The sequence below is a fragment of the Nycticebus coucang genome, chromosome 6, assembly GCF_027406575.1.
Source record: "Nycticebus coucang isolate mNycCou1 chromosome 6, mNycCou1.pri, whole genome shotgun sequence".
Lineage (NCBI taxonomy): Eukaryota > Metazoa > Chordata > Mammalia > Primates > Lorisidae > Nycticebus > Nycticebus coucang.
This window is the reverse complement of record NC_069785.1, coordinates 57,124,292-57,147,794: the sequence shown is the minus strand read 5'-3', so window position 1 is coordinate 57,147,794 and position 23,503 is coordinate 57,124,292. Positions and strand designations below refer to the sequence as shown.

At 40.0% G+C, this 23,503-nt stretch overlaps 1 non-coding gene across 1 annotated transcript; it reads right to left on the bottom strand.

Annotated features, from left to right (window-relative positions):
• Nucleotides 1–21,796: 21,796 nt before the first annotated feature.
• On the bottom strand, nt 21,797–22,013 carry LOC128589277 (small nucleolar RNA U3). Its single transcript, XR_008380880.1, has one exon. It is a non-coding gene; the product is annotated as a small nucleolar RNA U3 (small nucleolar RNA).
• Nucleotides 22,014–23,503: the final 1,490 nt, after the last annotated feature.

The following is a 23,503-nucleotide window of genomic DNA, read 5'->3' as shown; positions in this document are numbered from 1 at the left end:
TAAATTAAAAAAATACAAACATTTTAACTATATACTTTGCTAAGTTAGTTTCCCACTTTGGACCTTTCTAAAGAGCCCTTATGTCCTTTATAAGGTTCAGAAATGCACACTGTATACTTGATTCAGATGGTAGACTTTATGTCAGGGTAGTGTAATAATTTATAATTTTTAAGACTTTTCAACTTTTCCCCTGTATTCTCCTGGCTTTTTTTTTTTTTGTCAAGACAAGGATGTTGAACTGCTGTCTGAGAAATATTTTTAGTCTGTAGTGATTTCTTTTCTATCCACACTCAGAGTTTATCAATGATTTTTGAATTTCCTTCCTTCCTTCTTTTCTTCTCCCTTTTTCTCTCCCCCTCCCCTCTCTCTCTCTCTTTCTCTTTATTTCTTCATTTTCTTTAAACAAATGTCTCTAATACTAGTCCACACTGAAGTTCACTTGCCTTTTGTCATCCCTCTCACATAATTTTTTCCTGTTGGTTGAACATTCTACACATTTGGTTGTATTGCCCTTCTAGACCTCTCGTGAGAATGCTAAATAAGTTCTATGGGAACTCCATTGTTAATTCTTCTCCCCAGAGCAGTGTCTGTTTCTTTCCTTCTTTTTAATATTTTGCTCTAATGTAGTTTTTAGTCTACTGAAAACTGTAGACTTAGTCTCCATGTACTGCCTAGACCCATGGCATATTTTGTTGTTGTTGTTTTATAAAATCTTTGCCACAGAACCCTTTTAGATGCGTCTTTAAAACTAAAAAGTTATACTGTTGCTTCCTTTGGGGGTCCATGGATATTAGCTCATACACACAACCCTGGTCCATGAATTTTAAAAATACCCATGTTAATTCTCATTTCGCCTTACTCCCACTGTGCAATCTGCATTTGTTCAATAAGCTAATGCTTCATTACACTTACCATCAATGTAAACTTCCCATTTAATTTACTGTTTTAAAGTAAATAGTTCTAGAAACTTCCATTTGCCAGGGCTGATCTTTCAGCCAGTATATCAGTGTAAACATATGCCATCATGGCTTGTGTCTTATTCTGACTTATTCATATACCATCCTAAGCCCTACTGGTTGGTAAATATTTTGAGTATTGCCCAGGCATATACATACACACATACCTTAAACTTGTGGGTGAGGAAAACCAGTGAACAAGACCAGTAATGATAAAAGCAACAATAACAGTGTCTAATATTTATTGAGTGCCAAGCAAGGTATTATGTGCTTTAACAAATTTAAGTCATCAAAACAAAATTATAAAGTGTTTTATCCTACCCACTTTACAGAATAATGAGGCAGGAAGGATGTGCATTTACCCAACATCACATAGCTTACTAGTGATGGAAACAAAGTTCAAATCCAGTTTGTTTAGGCTCTGAGTCTGTGCTCTTAAACTATACGCTATATACCCAGTTATGAAGCTATGCCCAGCTCCAGCTACAGAAATGAAGACACACAGAAACAGAAAGCCAATGTTCCCCATCTCTTTCAGAAAGATCAGGACAAAAAATTCATTCAACTTTGGCTGACTGGGGAGTCACATTCTGGTTTTTCCCAGAGGCAAAACAAAGGGAGATGAAATCTAACCTTAACCCCTCTTCCAATCTATTTCCCACTACCTGCATGCATGATGCTGTAACCAAAGGAATCCTTTATGTTCCCCACACCATTGTGATTTTCTTCTTATGTATTGTGGCTTGTAGTTGCTGTCTGGAATCCCCTTCCTGGCCTATGAAAGTTCTTAATTCATTCTTCAAGGTGCAGGTGAAAAGTTGCTTCCTCCACAAGAACTTTTAGCTTGTCTAGCTAGAAGCAATCTCTCCCTTTCTTTAATTGTGGCCGAATTGTACTAGTGCTTTCTAAGCACTAGTACAATTTCATCTCCCTTGTTTTGCCTCTAAACCTAAACACAGGTAAGTCAGCTCCATTGTATACTACGTTTGTGTATCAATGATCCAAGGAGAAATATGATGTAAGCTTAGAAAGTGGCAGAAAGGTCCCTATTCTGCCACTCATCGGTTGTGTGACCCAGTGTGAAGCTGTGCGAAGGCTCCTTATCCTTCCTGTGCCCCAGTGTGCAGTAAAATTGGTATGTACCTCATAGACATTCTGGGAGGATTAAATGTTTAACATCGATATTAAATGTGCTTAGAATAGTGCCTGACATATGATAAATCCTACACATGCTGGTTATTATTGTCATTGTTATTATTGTTATTATATTTTCCTACTAAATTTTAGGCTCCTTTAAGGAAAAGTCCCATGACCGATTTATCTTTATATCCCTCAATTTGCCTAAAACATGCTCAGCATGTCAAAGCCATTTCCTAGAGTTTGTTGACTAAATGAAGAGGAACACAGGGGCAATAGAACACGCTGATTAAAAGCCTGGGCTTTCCAGCTGGCTTTGAGTCCTGGTGCTACTTTTACTGCGCTGTGTTGCTTTGGGCCACCTAGTTAATGTTTCTGAGTCTCTGCTTCCTTTTCTGTAAAATAGGGAAAATAATACCATCTAACTTACAGGCTTAAGAGGATTGAATGAGGTAATATGTGTCAAGCATTTGCCCAATAATCACGTGTGGTAAGAATGTAGAGAAGTTAGCTGTTGCCTCTGCTAAGCTTTTAGTCAAAAGGTAGCAGAAAGAGGCCAAGGGAAAGCCTTTGGCTGGCCATCCTGGAAGCACTAGATTGGAGCTTGATGGGACATGGGGCAAGTCCCTCTCTGGATGCTAACAGCTGAAAAGGAATGAGCAAAGTCTTTGACCCAATGTAAAGATTCAGAGTCATTTGGAAAGTTTAATTTTCTCACAACATCAGGTTTAGAAAACTTAAACATCAGGCTTAGAAAAGTGAAGATATCTGTGTGCTAGGTCTTTTGTTTAGTGGCAGTCTGTTTTGCTACCCTCTAAAGTATGGCTATTTAAAAAATGTTTCCAGGCATAGTGGCCGGTTATCCTATCACTCTCTGAGGCCGAGATGGGTGAATCGCCTGAACTCAGGAGATGGAGACCGGCCTGAGCAAGAGCAAGACCCAGCCTGTACTAAAAATAGAAAAACTAGCTGCGTGTTGTGGTTTGCACTTACGGTCCTAGCTACTTGGGAGGCTGAGGCAAGAGGATCACTTCGGCCCAAGACTTTGAGGTTGCTGTGAGCTATGATGCCATAGTACTCTAACCTGGGGTGACAGATTGAGAGACTGTCTCAAAAAATAAATAAATAAGCAAATAGATAAATCTAATTTCCAATATGGTAACTGTTATATGTCACTGGAGTCTTGAGGAAGGAGCATCATCTGAGACTCGAGTAGAAGAGAAATTACATCTATTAAACTCTACCTTTGTGCTTTTCAGATATCCTCTCATTTAATCCTCACAACTCGCTTTTGCATGTTTTATAGATAAGGAAAATGGACCTGGCCAGGCCACAAGGCCCGTAAGGAGGGGAGGGATTGGGACCAGCTCCCCTTACTCTCCTTCACCATGTGCGACACCTGAGGGACCTGTAGTACATGTCCCCCTCATGCTTTTTGTCTCCCTGCTGCCTCCACATCAGTCTTCAGAATATTGTTAAAACCAGGGTAAAGAAAACAAGTCCTGCTGGGATGATGTACTTGGGTGTTTCTTGTCAAGGCCTTCCTCAGGTTCTCCGTCTGCCTCTGGCCTGTTCTGCTACCTTCTCCTCCCTTGTTACAGATCCCCCCCTCCCACCCCACAATGGAATATTGTTACTTCTGTGTTGGGGAAGTGTAATTTCCTATAAAGAAATGATTCAAAACATAAACTGGGTTTATCACTGGAGGCAAAATGATCCAGAGGTTTCCAAATATTAGTGAGTAGACAGGTTGCAAGGGAATCACATGGTTTGTGTAGTGGGGGGTTCTTTAAATATAATATCCTAGATTCTCACTCATAGAGAGCAACCTAAGAGGTCAGTGGCAGGGCCAGAATATCCGAATATTTTTTAATATTTCAGATTGATATGAAGGTGCAATTGTTTAGGTTACATGGTTTTCATTTCTAAGGTAAAGTTCAAGTTGTAGTTGAGCCTTTCACCCTGGGGATGTGCTGATCACCCCCATGTTGTGCACTTTAGGTGAGAACCCCTTCCCCCTCCTCTCCCCTTCCCCTCACTAGACTATACCTGCATTTTTCCTTTTGTGAGTGTGTAGTTGTTTATATATTGGTTTCGTGTTAGTACTGAGTATGCTGGATACTTTTTTTCTCCAGTCTTGTGATACTTTACACTAACAGGAATGTGTTTCAACTCCATCCAAGTAAACACAAAAGATGTAACATCTCCATCTTTTCTTATGGCTGAATAGTACTCTGTGGTATATATATGCCATAGTTTGTTAATCCATTCATGGATTGATTCCATGACTTGGTGATTGTGAGTTGAGCTGTAATAAACATTTTAGTGCAAATGTCCTTGCAATAGAAATAGAATAGAATCTGAATTTTTGAAATAAAACCATTCCCAGATGATCAAGAATTTGAGGCCACACAGGTATATAATCTTCTGGTTTAGATAAAACTTATTGACAAAAATAGAAGAGAAATGAAATTCCCCACCTCAGCCACAGAGCAAAAAGAACCTTGTTCCTTCTTAGAACATGCACACCAGGAGCCGGAGCATAAGACCCAGAGCCCACAAAGCCAGCAACCGGCTAACGAGATAGCAGGAGGTACCATAAGAGGCTCCCTGTGTGAGTGAGGATTTGTTCCTGGTGACATAAAAGAGAATTAAATTGTGGTCTGTGCCTTCAAGGTGTGTGTAATCTTGCTGTGGAAATATGCCTACACACATGATAAAACTACTGACTTGTAAATGACTTAAGTACAACGTTACAAGGCCCAGACACTAAGAGTGGGAATTCAGAGGAGCAAAAGTGATTAAGGTTAAAGAGTGGATGTGTTCATATAATGAGACAGCAAAACTGGCTTTGACATCTTGAGGTATGGTGCACATTCTGCTGAGGGTGACAGTGTCCCAGGCAACTGGCAAGTGAAGAAATCTGAAGCCCATTCTGAAGTGCAGTGGTGGGGATAATTGGTTTGGTAAGGTGACCATGCTGGGCTGTGGTGTGAAGAGAGATTGCACTTGTTACCTATGGACCCAGGAAGATTTGGGCAAAAGACCTTAAGTTAAAGTCCAACTCTACAAATCTAAGGAGGAAGAGATGAGGAAGAGGGAAGAGGGGAAGAATGAGACAGCAGGAAATGATAGGAATATAGTGACGGAAACGCAGGCATGGAGCGTATGTGAGAGGACATGTGGGTGGGGAGTGTGGGGGCTTGAGAGAGCAGAGGGGGAATGCTGAGGTGTTTGGACAGCCTGGTGTTACTGCAGGAGATTAGGCTGAAGTGGGACTCTGACCAGGATGGGAATGTTGTGTAGCTGGAAACCGGTTCATGGACCAAGGAGGTAAGAAGTGTTATAACTTTCATAGAATTGCATCCAATTTCATCTAATTCCATCACTCCTTTGATGAGTGTCAGGTTGCACGTTTCTGCTCCACCTTTCCTTAGCACGTAACACTGCTACTCTTTGTGTTAGGAAGAAACGTGATTGCTATAAAAACAATTCAGGGAGCACTTACCTAACAGAAGACAGAACAAGAAGAAAGGCTTCTGATGAACTTGCCTTTTTCCTGTCAGCCAGCAACATTCTTAAGTAAAACTTGAGGGTGTATAGATGGGAAAGGTTATTTCAGATGACTAGACATCTAGTTTAAACATGATTCTCTTCTAGCAGCAATGGTGAAAAGGGTAAAGTACACCCTCAAACTGTCGTAAGACATCTGTGAAAGCTCAGTGCATCAGGTGCAAGGAATTAAATTCTCAGGGACTGGCTTGGGAGACTTTCTTCTTTAATTATAGATTAAAGCAGACCTTGGCAGTGTCCTTTTGGATCAATACAAAATACAGCACGTAAATCAATACTCCTACACAGCACAGTGTAGAAATTCTTAAAAAGAAAATGAAAATTACAAATTGTCTTAAAGAAGAAATGATTTTTACTTGACAATGAATCCATTTTAACCTAATCCAAAATTGTGCTATGGTGATGCATCTATGCTTAGATTTCTTGTTTGTTCATCAGGATGGGCTCATTTTTCTCTTTGTTCGTATGGACCAGGATTAGAAGTCAATGTCCAGTTCTTTCTTTAATTCATGGGAAAATTGTTTTAGTTTCTTGAGACCCCCGTTTCCTTACTTTAAGAGAGTTGAGTTAGATGACTCCGAAGAGCCCCAGTTTCTCAAGTGTGTTATGATCCTGTCATAAGAAGGATCTTTGAAATCTACTGAGTCCAAAGAATTTGAGGCCATATTAGCATACGTAAATGTATTGAGATGAAAGGGGGGAATTTGGTAAAGAAAAGAATAAAAGCATTTACTTGCATAAAGCACAGAAGAAAAGCTAGAGCAGAAGGAAATATCAACTCAATTGGTAGAGACATTGACTCCTCCACTTACGTTGAATTGAAACTCCTTCTCCAGAGTCTCCAAACAGAAGAATCCCTGAGAAACTTCTTTGCAAAGTATGAAATTCAATGACTTTAAAGCATTTTATTTTTAAAGCCTAAAAAGATAATCAAATGCAGATCTTCCCAAGAAGAGTATATTGCAAATTCAGTGACTTCTTAAGGTAATATTTACAAAGCATTTAGAATACTGGCTGGTGTTTTGCAAATGTTTGTGAAATAAAACAAAATGGACGCTTTGGTAGAAAGAAGGGGAAGGCTTGTCAGTCAGCCACTGCCAGCATCATCTTTATGCTGGGAGAGGAAACGTGTGAGACTTGTTTTCTGAAGGTGCCAAAGGCATCTGAATTTCTTAGTTCCTCCGTTCAAGCTCTTCTTGTTTCCTCTCTTTTAAAATTTTTATTAAGAGATCATACATTTTTTTCCCCTTTCTGAGCATACTGTCAACTAAATGGAGCTGAGCTGCCTAGCTATTTTTTTTCTTGAATTTCTTTAAAAAAACTAATATAGGAACTTTACAGGGTAAGTAACAGTAGTTAAGAGTCCAGAGGCTGGGTGAACTTATTTTCAAATAAAGCAAGTTATCTTGAATAGTTTTGGTGACAAATACCACATATGTATAGTTTGAGGAAAGGTTAGATGATACGACATGTGACTGAGTTAGGAGCCCTTGTTCTAGTCCTTGCTTTGTCATTAGATGCCTTGGTGTGAGCTTGGGCAAATCATTGAATTTTTCTGAGGCCAAGCAAAGTCTTTTGTAAAAAAGGAATGATACCTCATGACATTGTTAGACATGCCTAAAATAGTGCTTGGCATAGACCAAACACTTGGAAAAATATTTCTTGAATGAATAAATGAACTGTAAACTACATAATATGGTAGATATGTGTACCAGGTTATCAAATTGTGACAAATTCCCTAGAACTTGGAGATACCTGACCCTTCTATAGGAAAGTAGCATTCTAGGTTTTCATCATTTTATTTTACTCCCTGCCAGAGCCTGATTTCAGGATGGTAGGAGATGTCAGCTTCTGTGAAAAGTTGCCAGCTACTCTAAGTGAGGTGATGGTCACCAAGCACTTCCCTAGGATCAAGAAGAGGAAATTAGCTTTGGGAGAAAGGAAAGGAGAAAGTGGTAAGCAGCTGCCATTGTAGAAAAGACTTGGAGTTACTGAGTTTGCTGTTTAAATTTTCTTATAAGAAAATAATTCTAGGCATGGGAAAAGCCAGTGTGAAGACCATGAGGGTGGAGCATCCCTGGAGTGTTTGAGGTAGAGCCAGGAAACCAAAATGACTGGGAGAGAACAGCTGAGAGTGAGCATAGTAAGTAAGGAGGTTAAAGTGGTAAAAGGAAGAGGTATAGATTATGGAGAACCTTGTAATGATTTTGAGGATTCTGGCTTTTAATGTAACAAAATTGGGGAGAACCATGACTTGACTTAGATTTCCAAAAGATCTCTGCAGCTTCTGTGTTGTGCATAGACCACAGGAAAGATGAACAGAATCAGGGATTCCAAGCAAGAGATGATGACGGTTTAAAGGCATTAGCAGTGAGGTGGTATGAGGTGGTATTTTGAGGCTGGAGCCAATAGGACTTTCTGATAGATTTGATGTGGAATGTGAGAAACTTAAGGGTCAAGGTTGAGTTCAGAGTGTTTGACTTCAGCAACTGAGATTGGAAAAGTTGATGAAGCAGGCTTTGTGGCAGAATGGTAGGGGATTGCTCTTGCACCCACCAAATTTGAGATATCAATTAGATATGTGGTAGGCAGAGTTCTAAAAATGCCCTGCTCTCTCAGATTTCCTGATGTGACTCTGGGACTAAAATATGATGAGTTAGCTTACCTGTGAATATGTTATGTTATACGGCAGAGGTATTTCATAAATGTGATTAAGGTATTGATCAGTTAATCTTAAATTTGGGAGATTCATTTGAGTGCTATTGGCAGAAAGATGGTATCCAAAAATAGTATAACTTTGATGATCACCAAATAAAGGAGTAAGAATGGGGTAGACTTCAAACAAAAAATGAACCCTGGGGCCCTCCAGTATTAACAGGTCGGGAGAAAAGGAGCAGCCAGAAAAGGCTGTTGAGAAGCCAGGAGCAGTGTTGGCAGGAGGAGAATTCTGAGATTATGGTAGCCTTAAATCATGTGAAGAAAGTATCAAGCAAGAAACAGAGATGGACTGTGTCAAATGCTGGTAAGTCAAGTAAGATGAAGTGTAAGATTGATGGCTTTAGCAGCATAGAGGTTTTGATGACCATTTCAAGAACAGTTATGGTGGAGTGATATAGACAAAAAAGAGCTGGTTTGAGGAGAGGAATTAATGGCCTACGTTATAGAGCATTGTTTATTTTTACTGCAGAGGGGTGCAAAGAAATTGGGTTATTACCTGGTATAAAAAAGTGAGTCAATATAGAGATTTTCTTTCTTGTTTTTAAGATGGGAAAAATAATGCCACATCTGTGTTCTGATTTGAAAGGTTCAGTAGAGATGGGAAAATTGACAAGAAGGAAATTTCTGGAAGAGTCCTCGAATAGGCTGAGGGACTGAGAACCAGTATGAAATTGGAGGGTGTAGCTATAGATAGAAGTATTTAATCTGTTTTAATAGGTGGGAAGGTGGAGGAAATTGGAGGGTGTAGCTGTAGATAGAAGTGATTAATCTGTCTTTTTTTTTTTTATTGTTGGGGATTCATAGAGGGTACAATAAGCCAGGTTACACTGATTGCAATTGTTAGGTAAAGTCCCTCTTGCAATCATGTCTTGCTCCAATGAAGTGTGACACACACCAAGGCCCCACCCCCCTCCCTCTGTCCCTCTTTCTGCTTTCCCCTCCATAACCTTAATTGTCATTAATTGTCCTCATATCAAAATTGAGTACATAGGATTCATGCTTCTCCATTCTTGTGATGCTTTACTAAGAATAAAGTCTTCCACTTCCATCCCGGTTAATATGAAGGATGTAGAGTCTCCATTTTTTTTAATGGCTGAATAGTATTCCATGGTATACATATACCACAGCTTGTTAATCCATTCCTGGGTTGGTGGGCATTTAGGCTGTTTCCACATTTTGGCGATTGTAAATTGAGCTGCAATAAACAGTCTAGTACAAGTGTCCTTATGATAAAAGGATTTCTTTCCTTCTGGGTAGATGCCCAGTAATGGGATTGCAGGATCAAATGGGAGGTCTAGCTTGAGTGCTTTGAGGTTTCTCCATACTTCCTTCCAAAAAGGTTGTACTAGTTTGCAGTCCCACCAGCAGTGTAAAAGTGTTCCCTTCTCTCCACATCCACGCCAGCATCTGCAGTTTTGAGATTTTGTGATGTGGGCCCTTCTCACTGGGGTTAGATGATATCTCAGGGTTGTTTTGATTTGCATTTCTCTAATATATAGAGATGATGAACATTTTTTCATGTGTTTGTTAGCCATTCGTCTGTCGTCTTTAGAGAAAGTTCTATTCATGTCTCTTGCCCATTGATATATGGGATTGTTGGCTTTTTTCATGTGGATTAATTTGAGTTCTCTATAGATCCTAATTATCAAGCTTTTGTCTGATTGAAAATATGCAAATATCCTTTCCCATTGTGTAGGTTGTCTCTTTGCTTTGGTTATTGTCTCCTTAGCTGTACAGAAGCTTTTCAGTTTAATGAAGTCCCATTTGTTTATTTTTGTTGTTGCAATTGCCACGGCAGTCTTCTTCATGAAGTCTTTCCCCAGGCCAATATCTTCCAGTGTTTTTCCTGGAAGGATTTTTATTGTTTCATGCCTTAAATTTAAGTCCTTTATCCATCTTGAATCAATTTTTGTGAGTGGGGAAAGGTGTGGGTCCAGTTTCAGTCTTTTACATGTAGACATCCAGTTCTCTCAACACCATTTATTGAATAGGGAGTGTTTCCCCCAAGGTATGTTCTTGTTTGGTTTATCGAAGATTAGGTGGTTGTAAGATGTTAGTTTCATTTCTTGGTTTTCAATTCGATTCCAAGTGTCTATGTCTCTGTTTCTGTGCCCGTACCATGCTGTCTTGAGCACTATGGCTTTGTAGTACAGACTAAAATCTGGTATGCTGATGCCCCCAGCTTTATTTTTGTTACAGAGAACTGCCTTAGCTATACGGGGTTTTTTCCGGTTCCATACAAAACGCAGAATCATTTTTTCCAAATCTTGAAAGTACGATGTTGGTATTTTGATAGGAATGGCATTGAATAGGTAGATTGCTTTGGGAAGTATAGACATTTTAACAATGTTGATTCTTCCCATCCATGAGCATGGTATGTTCTTCCGTTTGTTAATATCCTCTGCTATTTCCTTTCTGAGGATTTCATAGTTTTCTTTATAGAGGTCCTTCACCTCCTTCGTTAGGTATATTCCCAGGTATTTCATTTTCTTTGAGACTATGGTGAAGGGAGTTGTGTCCTTAATTAGCTTCTCATCTTGACTGTTATTGGTGTATACAAAGGCTACTGACTTGTGGGCATCGATTTTATTTCCTGAAACATTACTGTATTTTTTGATGACTTCTAGGAGTCTTGTGGTTGAGTCTTTGGGGCTCTCTAAGTATAAGATCAAGTCATCAGCAAAGAGGGAGAGTTTGACCTCCTCTGCTCCCATTTGGATTCCCTTTATTTCCTTGTCTTGCCTAATTGTATTGGCTAGAACTTCCAGCATTACATTGAATAGTAAAGGTGACAGAGGACAACCTTGTCTGATTCCATTTCTAAGAGGAAAAGCTTTCAGTTTTACTCCATTCAGTAAAATATTGGCTGTGGGTTTGTCATAGATAGCTTCAATCAGTTTTAGAAATGTGCCACCTATGCCTATACTCTTCAGTGTTCCAATTAGAAAAGGATGCTGGATTTTATCAAATGCTTTTTCTGCATCTATTGAGAGGATCATGTGATCTTTATTTTTGCCTCTGTTAATATGGTGGATAACGTTTATGGACTTGCGTATGTTAAACCAGCCTTGCATCCCTGGGATGAAGCCTACTTGATCATGATGAATGACTTTTTTGATGATAAGCTATAATCTATTGGCTAGGATTTTGTTGAGGATTTTTGCATCTATATTCATGAGTGAGATTGGTCTGAAATTCTCCTTTTTGTTTGGGTCTTTTCCTGGTTTTGGTATCAGGGTGATGTTTGCTTCATAGAATGTGTTGGGGAAGATTCCTTCTTCCTCAATTGTTTGGAATAATTTCTGCATACAGGAATAAGCTCTTCCTTGAAGGTTTCATAGAATTCTGGTGTGAAGCCATCTGGACCAGGGCATTTTTTGGTTGGAAGATATTTTATTGTTTCTTTGATCTCGGTGCTTGAAATTGGTCTGTTCAGGAGCTCTATTTCTTCCTGACTAAGTCTAGGGAGAGGGTGTGATTCCAAATATTTATCCATTTCCTTCACATTGTCAAATTTCTGGGCATACAGTTTCTGGTAGTATTCAGAGATGATCTCTTGTATCTCTGTGGGATCAGTTGTTATTTTCCCTTTATCATTTCTGATTGAGGTTACTATAGATTTTACTTTTCTATTCCTCGTTAGTCTGGCCAATGGTTTATCTATTTTATTTATTTTTTCAAAAAACCAACTCCTTGTTTCATTAATTTTCTGAATGATTCTTTTGTTTTCAATTTCGTTGATCTCTGATTTGATTTTGGCTATTTCTTTTCTTCTACTGAGTTTAGGCTTAGATTGTGCTTCTTTTTCTAATTCCATAAGATCTCTTGTGAGATTGTTGATGTGCTCTCTTTCTGTTTTTGGAATGTAGGCATCTAAAGCGATGAATTTTCCTCTCAAAACTGCTTTTGCAGTGTCCCACAGGTTTTGGTAGCTTGTGTCTTCATTGTTGTTATGCTCAAGGAAGTTAATGATTTCCTGTTTTATTTCTTCCTGCACCCAACTGTTATTCAACAGAAGATTGTTTAATTTCCATGTCTTTGGGTGGGGTCGAGCATTTTTGTTAGAGTTGAGTTCCACCTTTAGTGCCTTATGGTCTGAGAAGATACCAGGTAAAATTTCAATTCTTTTGATTCTGTTGATATTTGTTTTGTGTCCCAGGATATGATCAATTTTGGAGAATGTTCCATGGGGTGATGAGAAGAATGTATATTCTTTATCTTTGGGGTGGAGTGTTCTATATGCGTCTGTCAAGCACAGTTGTTCTAGGGTCTCATTTAAATCTCTTATATCTTTGTTTAATTTCTGTTTAGAGGATCTGTCCAGCTCTGTAAGAGGAGTGTTAAGGTCCCCTGTTATGATGGTATTATCAGATATCATATTGCTCAGACTGAGTAAGGTCTGTTTCAAGAATCTGGGAGCATTCAAATTGGGTGCATAGATATTTAGAATTGAAATGTCTTCTTGTTGTATTTTTCCCTTGACCAATATAAAGTGACCATCTTTGTCTTTTTTGACTTTAGTTGCTTTAAATCCACATGAATCTGAAAATAAGATTGCAACTCCTCTTTTCTTCTGAATTCCATTTACCTGAAAAATTGTCTTCCTACCCTTGACTTGGAGCTTTAATTTGTCTTTTGAAGCCAGGTGTGTTTCTTGCAGACAGCAAATAGATGGCTTGTGTTTTTTCATCCAGTCAGCCAGTCTATGTCTCTTCAGTGGGGAATTCAAGCCATTAACATTTATTGAGATAATTGATAAGTGTGGTAGTATTCTATTTGTCTTATTTGGTGAGAGTCCATTGCTTAGTTTTATCTTTTGCATCAGTGTGGAGGTTAGGTTCTGTCCTTTAATTTCTGAGTTCTTACTTTGCTGCTGATCCATTGTGGTGGTCAGTGTGCAGAACAGGTTGAAGTATTTCCTGTAGAGCTGGTCTTGTTGTGGCGAATTTCCTCAATATTTTTATATCCGTAAATGATTTGATTTCTCCGTCAATTTTGAAGCTTAGCTTAGCAGGGTACAGAATTCTGGGCTGGAAATTGTTCTGTTTAAGTAGATTAAAGGTGGATGACCATTGTGTTCTTGCTTGGAAAGTTTCATTAGAGAAGTCTGCGGTCACTCTCATGGATTTGCCCCTTTAGGTCAACTGGCGCTTACTCCTGGCAGCTTGCAGAATCTTTTCTTTTGTCTTGACTTTGGACAGGTTCATCACAATGTGTCTTGGAAAAGCTCGGTGACCCGGGGTCCGATATCCCTCTGAAAGCAGTGTGTCAGAATCTTTGGTGATATTTGGGAAATTTTCTTTTATAATATTCTCTAGTATGGCTTCCATTCCTCTGGGGCATTCTTCTTCCCCTTCTGGAATTCCTATAACTCGTATGTTGGAACGCTTCAGAAAGTCCCATAATTCTGACAGTGAACGTTCTGCTTTCTCTCTCTTCTTTTCTGCCTCTTTTACTATCTGAGTTATCTCTAATCTGTCTTAATAGGTGGGAAGGTGGAGAAGGTTAGTGGGGGTCTGAGTCTTTCAGTAAATAGGAATGACAAGGTATAGCAATGACCACGAGTTAGTGGCTGAGTTATGATGAAAGAAAAAATGGTAGGGAACATTATTAAAAACTGAGGAATATGTTGGTCACGGTATTTGAAGGATCATTTATGTGTGTGTTGAAATTTCAAGGAATTTAAACAGGAGTAGTGTTAGGATAATAGTGAAACAAAAGCTAAAATCAATGAGAAATGAGGTGGAGTTGGTTGTGGGGGTTGCTGGCTGACAGTAAGAACGAGGGATGGATGGAATATCATCTGATGATTCAAAACTGGAGCTCTCCAGGGAACTGGGAGAGAGAATGACAGTGGAAATGAAGAGCAAGGGAGGGCACCCACTACACCCCTCAGTCCAGTGGTGTGACGGCTGTAGGAGAAAAATCAGGCACCACCAGGAGGGTTTCAGGGTGTAGTACTCTAGGTTTCAGTTAGAACAGGAGAGTAAGGAACGTTCATAGAGGCAGAGGTATAAGGCGACTAATCCCAATGACTGAGTGAATTCTAGGTGGCATAGCAGACTGGTGGCAGGAGTTGGGGAGGGGTGGAAAAGGAGCAGAAAGAAGCCATGCAGAGAACATAGTGAAGATTAAAATTGGTTCACCCTATAGCCAAGTTAAACATGGTCTAGTTTATTATAAACAAACAAACAAACAATCCTCATTTACACAATAAGACCTTTGTGGAAATGCCAACTCCCCAGTGGCATGTCACCAGCCATTCAACTCCCAAGCAAAATGTCAAATACTTGGCCAGTTTCTACTTGGGAAAAGAAGAGGAACAGAGGTACCTCTTAAGCCATTAATCCCTCAGCCAGGCTATCATTTTCTCTCAGGGTTAGGCAAGAGACAGGGGTGGGGAGAGAACCAGGTCCTGTGGGTGTGAGTGACACTCCACTTTCCAGAAGGGAGGAGATCGTCTCCTGGCTGTGACAGCCAGCCGGCTGAGAGGATGACACAATGAGCCCAAATGGTGCATTTCTAATTTACTGGGAAACCTTCCAATTTGAACAGTTTCTGTTACTTCTATGAGAAACCTTGTAACAACCTTATAGCAAAAGCTAAATGTAGAAAATTTCCTTGAGTCTAAACACAAAAATGTTGATGGGCAGGCCAAATATTAGAACTAAAAAGGGCTTTGGTGATCACTGGAGTTCACCTGGTTTTATAGTTTCCAAAGTTTTATGATTTACAAGGGAATTTTATCATATTGCACTTTATTTTCTAGAAACGTTACAAATAAGCACAATAAATGCAAAACAGATGGAAATAAAACTGCAATGGGTGTTTTTTGGAGATGCCTGTCAAATTCCTTCCTCTTCTTTCGGCTCTGCTACTTTATGTGGTTCCTGCACATCTCTGTGGAAATACGGTGGGGTTGTGCAACACGTGGTTTTGGCACCATTGATCCAAATGCCTTATTTTGGCTGTGTTCTCTCCAAAAGCAGATGTGATGATAAAGATTTGAGTTGTTTAGATGGCAATCCCAGGAAACACCTGTACAGAAGTGGGGAATGAGACAAGAAAGGGAAAGAATCCAATGCAGAGTGACTTAATGAGTAGTGTGCCACTGTGGGCAGCTGAGAAAACAATGTAGCACATGCTGTAGAGGTGCTCACCTGAAGGGAGAGGAAACTGAGATGTCTGTCCACCAACCACCAGTGACATTGGCTGAGAACTGCTCTGGGGTGTTAACTCCTTAGCACTTCTCTCCTGTTCTGTGTGTGACAGAATTTACCTCTATGGCCAGGGAAGGCCTTTAAGCAGAGAGTCTTGGGTGGTTAACATAGAAACAATAGGTGTGTGTGGCCGAGTGGTGAGTATGAACCATATGTAGGTGTGCGCTGAACGGCACTCAACTGAGATGGCGAAGACTGTAATGGAGTACATTTCTCGGTGGGTGGTTGGGGAACATCAGAATTTAAATTTTAAGTTTGAGATGTCGAGCAGAGAGCAAATGGGCACGTTGAGTAGGAAGTTATGACTCTGGCAATCTGAAGAGGTATCTAGGCTCAAGTGTGCAGTTAAGAAAAGTTGGCATGTAGATGGTATTTAAAACCATTGTATTGGATACCATTTCCAACATACGCGGATAGCTAAGATGTGCTCTGGGGGCACTGGGAGCCCTGAGATAAGAGGAACCTATAAGAAAGTGAGAAGGTAGAACTGAGGAGGCCGGAAGACATCTAGGAGAGTGTGGTGTTCTGGAAGTAAAGGGAAGAAAGTAACCAGGGAGAATGAGTGGTCCACTCGGTAAGACACTAAAGACAGATCAGAGAGGTGAAGGCAGAGATGACACTGGAATTAGCATGATGGAAGTCATCTGTAGCCTTGGCCAGACAAGGTTGGGTGGGGTCATGTGGAAAGACATCTTATTTAAATAGGTCTGACTGAAAATGTGAAGAATTTCTGAAAACAAGCATAGATGACTCTTTTGGGAAGTTGTACTGCAATAGAGATGCAATACCTGGGCATGAGATATTAGGGAAAGTGGTTTAAAAAGAGGGTTGAGATGGAAGAAATGAAACACATTTCTTTTTTTTTAAATTTCAGATTAATGTGCAGATACAATTAGATTACAATGTTTGCATTTTTTATGAAGAGTCCCTGTTGGACTGTTCTGCACCCAGAAGGCGTGCCATATACCCTTAATTGTGCCTATTATGTGGGAGTGCACCAATCTCCCCCCTCCTCTTCTCTCTCCCTTCCCTCCCCCACCCCCCCATCTTGAATTACATTGAGTTTTTCTCCTATGTGGGTGTAGATCATCTACTGGCTTCATGTTAGTATTGAGCACATTGGATACTTGCTTTTCCATTCTTGTGATACTTTACTAAGAAGAACATGTGAAACACATTTCAGATGGGGAAGATCACTGGAGTGGGAAAACTGTTGTGTGAGAGAAGGTTTAAAAATTGCTGGAATGATGTCTGTGATGAGGCTTGAGAGGGTAGCATCTGGTGGACAAGCGGGAGCTTTGGCTTTTAAGGTATGATCACATCAATACCCATGTGCACATTTGGTAGTAAAATGCAACAGAAAGCAAGCAAGTGTGAGGGGTCAGGAAGACAGGGGGTAAATTCACACCTACCATGTACAATTCACACTGTCTGGGTGAGGGAGACACTTATAACTTTGACATAAAATGTACAAAAACAATCCATGTAACCAAAACATTTGTACCCCCATAATATTCTGAAAGTGAAAAAAAAAATAGAATCATAAATAGTTGAACTTTGGAACATGCAGAAGGGCACACTATATGAGTATAGATGGGTAATATTCTGGGGTTTTTCTTAATGAAGGAGAAATCAAGGTCACTGGTTGAGAATGAGGTTTGGAGGTTGGAGAAGAGTAGATATGAAATAATCATATAGGTTTATAAAAGAGTAAATAGATTAAAAAAATAAAATGTGCTTGTTGGGCAATATTAAGAGCCTATTTGAAATTCACACTTCTGGATTTTAAAGTAAGTCCAGTTACTATGGGATGATTGTGTGTTTTTCAATTCCATTCAGCTGCACAAGGGCAGGGAGGCTGTAGGTACAAAGTTGGATTTACTTAGTGTTATGGTTTTGCCACAAGAAGTGTGATGAAGTGAGAGATGACTAAGGGAGATGAGGAAGTATGAAAAATAGATTACATCATCTACCATAGAATAATCAGGATAATGAAGGAAGAGGAATGATATCGATTGGTGAGGGAGAATGCAAATTTATAGGAAGAATGAATTGGAGGTCTTGCCGGGGTCTTAGTCTGGGTACCAGAGGGTGTAAGTTGGAAATGTAGATGGTGGTCATGCGGTGGGATGGATGAAAATGAGTTTATGGAGGGGTTGCAGTTACTGGTAATGACAAGGCATTGTGGGTATGGCCATGGGAGTGAGTGGCTGAGGTAAGGTGCACAAAGTCATTGGAAGAGAAGAGCTCTCAGGTGTTGGAGTCATCTCTGTGTATATTGAAATGGCCATGGATTTTTTTTTTAATTAAGTCTTTTGTACATAGATCATAAATACATTTATGCTATTTTCAGTGTGTTGATTATTTGTACAAATTGTAGTGCTTACATGATACTAATCAACATAGCTTTCACCTCATTTACCCAATTATAGCATTAGGACATTTGTGTTCTACACATAGATTCAACTCGTACTTGCAATGTGCTCTGTAGGTGGTGGTCCCCCTACTATCTCCTACTATCCCTCCCACCCCCTCCCCTCCTCTCTCCCTCCCCTTTCCTCCTTCATCCTAGGCTAAAGTTGTGTTTCATTTTTCATATGCAAGTGTGAGTGATTATAAATTGGTTTCACAGTGGTACTGAGTACATTGGATACTTTTTTTTCCATTCCTGAGATACTTTACTAAGAAGAATATTTTCCAGCTCCATCCATGTAAACATAAAAGAGGTAAAGTCTCCATTTTTTTTACTGCTGCATAGTATTCCATGGTATACACATACCACAATTTATTAATCCATTCATGGGTTGATGGGCACTTGGGCCTCTTCCATGACTTGGCAATTATGAATTAAGCTGCAATGAACAATCTGGTGCAAATACCTTTATTGCCAAATGATTTTTGGTCCTTTGGGTATACGCCTAGAAGAGGAATTGCAGGATCAAACAGCAGGTCTACATGTAGAGTCCTGAGTGTTCTCCAAACTTCCTTCCAAAAGGAACGTACTAGCTTGCATTCCCACCAGCAGTGCAGAAGTGTTCCCTTTTCTCCACATCCATGCCAACATCTGTTGTTTTAGGATTTTGTGATGTGGGCTACTCTTACTGGAGTTAGATGGTATCTCAGAGTAGTTTTGGTTTGCATTTCTCTGATGATTAAAGATCATGAGCATTTTTTCATGTGTCTGTAGGCCATGCACCTGCCTTCTTTAGAGAAGCTTCTGTTCATGTCTCTTGAATGGCCATGGACTTGATCTGGAACCATGTTGTGTAGAAAAGAGACTAAAATAAACCAATAGATGTGCAATATCTAAGTGGTGTGTTATCATTACTTACTTTAAGTTTACTTCTTATGCTTCACATGTTATTATTATAATCAGAAGTAAATGATTAGGACGGGTAAATTGTATCAGTCAAGGTTCAGTCAGGAAGACAGGAATTTCATGAAATTTAAAGCAGGGATGTGGGTGCTTACAAACCACTGTAAAGCCTGGAGGAGTGAGAGTCAGGGGATCAGCCATCAGTTTTCAATTTTGCCACACTTCCTGTGTTCCAGATTTAGGGTGCTATCACCTAAGGATCAGGAACCTGCAGGAAATTGCTGCTGACTTCACAGTTTCTTTACATCCTGACATGAATGAATGGCAGGGGAATGCAGAGGCTGTTGAAAAACTCATTCGTGCAAAGCCTGTGTGTCTGGTCCCACTGCCAGAGGAAGAAGAAAATGGCTTCTGTCTCTTTTCCTCCTTTCAAGTCTTATGTGAAAGTATCTCGCTGCCAGAAGGAGTCACATCCAACCTTTTGCAGGCAAGGGTATCTGGGAAGTGTAGTTCCAGGCATCTAGACCCTATGATACAGGAGGGAGCATAGAAAAGGAATGGAAATAAATGCTGATTGTAAAATAAGGCAAAGAGACTAAAGATGCCTGGCAAACATTGCTTCACAGAGCCAAGATGTTCTCCATGTCCTTTTAAGGGACGTGCCTTCTTTCTTTCTTTCCCCCTTTGTTTTCCCTCTTCCCCTCCCTCCCTCCCTTCTTTCCTTCCTTTCTTTCATTTGTTTAGGGGATATGAGTGGTTTTTTGATAACAGCTGAATTGTACAGCAGTGAAGTCGGGGCTTTTAGAGTACCCATCATCCAAATAGTACACATTGCATTGACAGGGAATTTTTGATCTCTCGTCCCCTTCCCAATCTCCCTGCTTCTGAGTCTCCAAAGTCTACTGTATCACTCTGTATTGCTACGTACATCCATCGCTTAGCTACGACTTATAATTGAGAAATGTGTTATTTGTTTTTCTATTTCTGAGCTACTTCACTTAGGATAGTACCTTTAACTTCCATCCAGGTTGCTGTGAAAGACAGCAACTTTTATTATTTTATTCTTTATAATATCTATGTCTTCTTATGTAAATTCTCCCTGTCTTGTGTTCTCCTCAGCTCAGGAGAGAAGACCCTTCTCTTTCTGATACTTGTTTTTGAGACTATAGGCTCTATTATCAATGGTGGGTTCTCTGAAAAGCTGTGTGTGTGTGTGTGTGTGTGTGTGTGTGTGTGATGCTCAGTGCACAATTATGTTTTCCTCATTGTAAGTATTTCCTAGACTAAAAGGACAAAAGGTATTGAGTTTCACTGAGGACAATTACCAAGGTATCCAGATTGAAGAGTGGAATAAAAGGAGGGAGTGAAGTGGGCTGGGGCAGTCTCAGACAGTTTTTTCAGGTGGTAAGACACGATCTAGGCTTTGAAGGACAAGGAAACAGAGAAACACATCAGCAAAGGACCAAGAGACTAGAGGCTCTGTCTTAACTTACTACGGGCTTTGGTTGTCATGAGTGCTGTTAACAAATACAGAGGGTGCCAAAAAATGCATACACGTTTTAATCCATACTCCTGGTCTCCTCTCCTCTTTATTTTCCATCAATTTGGGGATTCCTATGATGTAACTTTCCTGTTTAAGTGTCAAATGTTTACTTACTTGAAGTTCTATGGGTACAACTTTACAGTCCTAGGTACATGATAGGACTCCATAGTCCCATCGTAGCAATGATCCGATGTTCCTTTCAGTCTGTCCCTGTGGACTGTCTGTAGATTTGGTACTCTGGGTATGGATATACACTTTCTTCCTGGCCTGCCTCTTCTGATCTTACAGGTCTCTGTTCTCTAACAGTATTCTTTCCCAACCTTAAAAGATACTCACTGCCCTTCTTGGCCAATCCACATGGAGCCTTAAAGATTTTCCAACCTTTTAAGATCTTTCCCAATGGTCATGTCCCAGAAATGTCAGATCAGATTAGGGACTTGCTTCTTGAACTAAATCTTCTGAGTTTCTGAGTCAAATTTATTTGTTTGGTAGCAGGAGGTAGGAAGAAATAAGAACTTGTTATTCCTGAGCAATTACATGTACCTCTTTATAAAAGAAATCATCAGCCAGGCATGGCATGTCAGCACACAGCTAGGATTTATAATCCGAGCACACTGAGAAGTCGAGGATCCCTTGAACTCAAGATTTTTAGATGAGTCTGAGCAAAAGCAAGACCACCTCTACTAAAAATAGAAATAATTTTGAACCCAGGCGTCTGAGTTGCTGTAAGTTAGGTTGACACCATGGCACTCTAGCCTGGGGCAACAGAGTGAGACTATCTCAAAAAAAAAAATTGCTCCTCCCCAAAAAATCCATAAAGCATAAAATTTACTGTGTTAAGAACCATTTTCCCCTTGTCCGATCCCCTGGGAGCATATTCCTATGAAATAGACTACTTTGGACACCTCATATAAGTAGAATCACGCAGTATTTGTTTCCTTGTGGCTTATTCCATTTAGCATAATGTCCTTGAGTTTCAGCCATGCTGTAGCCTGACTTCCTTTCTACAGCTGAGTAGTATTCTATTGTATGTATTTGCCTTATTTTGTTTATGCATTCATCTGCAGATGGACATTTCAACTTCTTCTATCTCTTGGTTATTGTGAATAGTGTTGCTATGAACATGGGTGTGCAAATATCTTTTTGAGATTCTGCTTTCAATTTTGGGGGGTATAAACCCAGAAGTGGAATTGCTGGCTCATATGGAATCACATGAGAAGCCTGCATTTTATTTTCTGTAATGGCTTTCCTATTCCCACCAATAGTGCACAAAAGTTCCAATTTCTCCGCATCCTTGTCAATGCTTATTATCTTTTTTTTTTTGTAAATGAGAACCACTCAGACTGAATTCTTTCCCTCTTACTCTCCTGAAAAAAAGAGAAGAATGATTATCAATGGCAACTTGGGGTTGCAATGAAGCTTCACCAAGAGCCAACTTCATGCTTAGGAGAGAATGCTTTGCCTCCTTCTTGTGATTTCTGGCGCTCCTCATATCCAGAGAAACTGCTTTAGTAACCAACCATAGAAATAATGCCTAAGAGTATAGCCTTTGTTATCTTTTTATTTTTAATGGTAGCCATCCTAAAGGGTGTGAGGTGATAACTCATTGTGTTTTGATTTGTAATTCTCTAGTGATTAGTGAAGTTGAGCATCTTTTCACATGCTTACTGGCCATCTGCAAGGCCATGTTGGGAGAAATATGTATTTAAATTCTGTGCCCATTTTTACATGTATTTGTTTTTGTTTTGTTGAGTTGTGGGAATTCTTTTTATCTTCTGGATATTTACCCCATATTTGATGCAATTTGCAATTTTTTTTCTCATTCTGTTGATTTTTCAATGTGTTATGTCCTTTGATCTGTATGTGCCTCTTTTTTGAAGATCAACTTCCGTGGTCAGCATCAGAAAATCTTCTCAAATTAGAGTTCATTACTTACCTCTGGTATAGTACCCACTACATTTAACTATTGTTTAATTAAGATCTCTAAGATGGGTATGGTGGCTCATGCCTGTAATCCTAGCACTTTGGGAGACTGAGGTAGATGGATTTGCTTGAGCTCAGGAGTTTAAGACCAGCCTGAGTAAGAGCAAGACACTTGCTCTCTACTAAAAATAATTAGTGCTGTGGTGGGTGCCTGTAGTCCCAGATACTTGGAAGGCTGAGGCAAGAGGATTGCTTGAACCAAAGAGTTTGAGGTTGCTGTGAACTGTGATGCCACAGGCATTCTACCCAAGGTAACAGAGTAAGAGTGTCTCAAAAAAAAAAAAAATCTCTAAAAGTTTAAAGGCAGGGACTGTATACTATTCCATTTAGTAGTCCTAGTACCTAATTCAATAAATCTTTGAAATGAAAATGAAATTAAGTTAGTCTTCTTACCTCTCATTTATAGACTCAGCCTTCCTTTGCCAAAAGTCAACTCCCTTTTCATGCTGTGGCTCCCAGAGCAGCCCAGTTCACTAAATAGAGCTCAATGGGAATGTCCAGCAAGGACTTTTACGACTTGGAGGTGGTCACCAGCCTGTTCCACTGGTGAAGCTGTTTCTAAAGCTTGCAGGTTCTGGTGATATAACTTCAGTTCTCCCTGGCAAATAGAGGGTCACAATTCAAGAGTTGTTGTTTTTTTTTTTTTCTAAGAACAGCTATACCAGCAAGAGAGGTCTACAAACTCTTGGTTGTCACTGAGATTCTCTCACTTTTGTAATATCTGCAGTACCTTGCATAGAGTCAGACAGAGTGTGGAGATAGTTCAGGAAGCATAAAGACTATTAGGCAAAAAGTCAAAAGACCGAGATTGGGCGGCGCCTGTGGCTCAGTGAGTAGGACGCCGGCCCCATATGCCGAGGGTGGCGGGTTCAAACCCAGCCCCAGCCAAACTGCAACAAAAAAATAGCCGGGCGTTGTGGCGGGTGCCTGTGGTCCCAGTTGCTTGGGAGGCTGAGGCAGGAGAATCGCTTAAGCCCAAGAGTTAGAGGTTGCTGTGAGCCGTGTGACGCCACAGCACTCTACCAGAGGGCGGTACAGTGAGACTCTCTCTACAAAA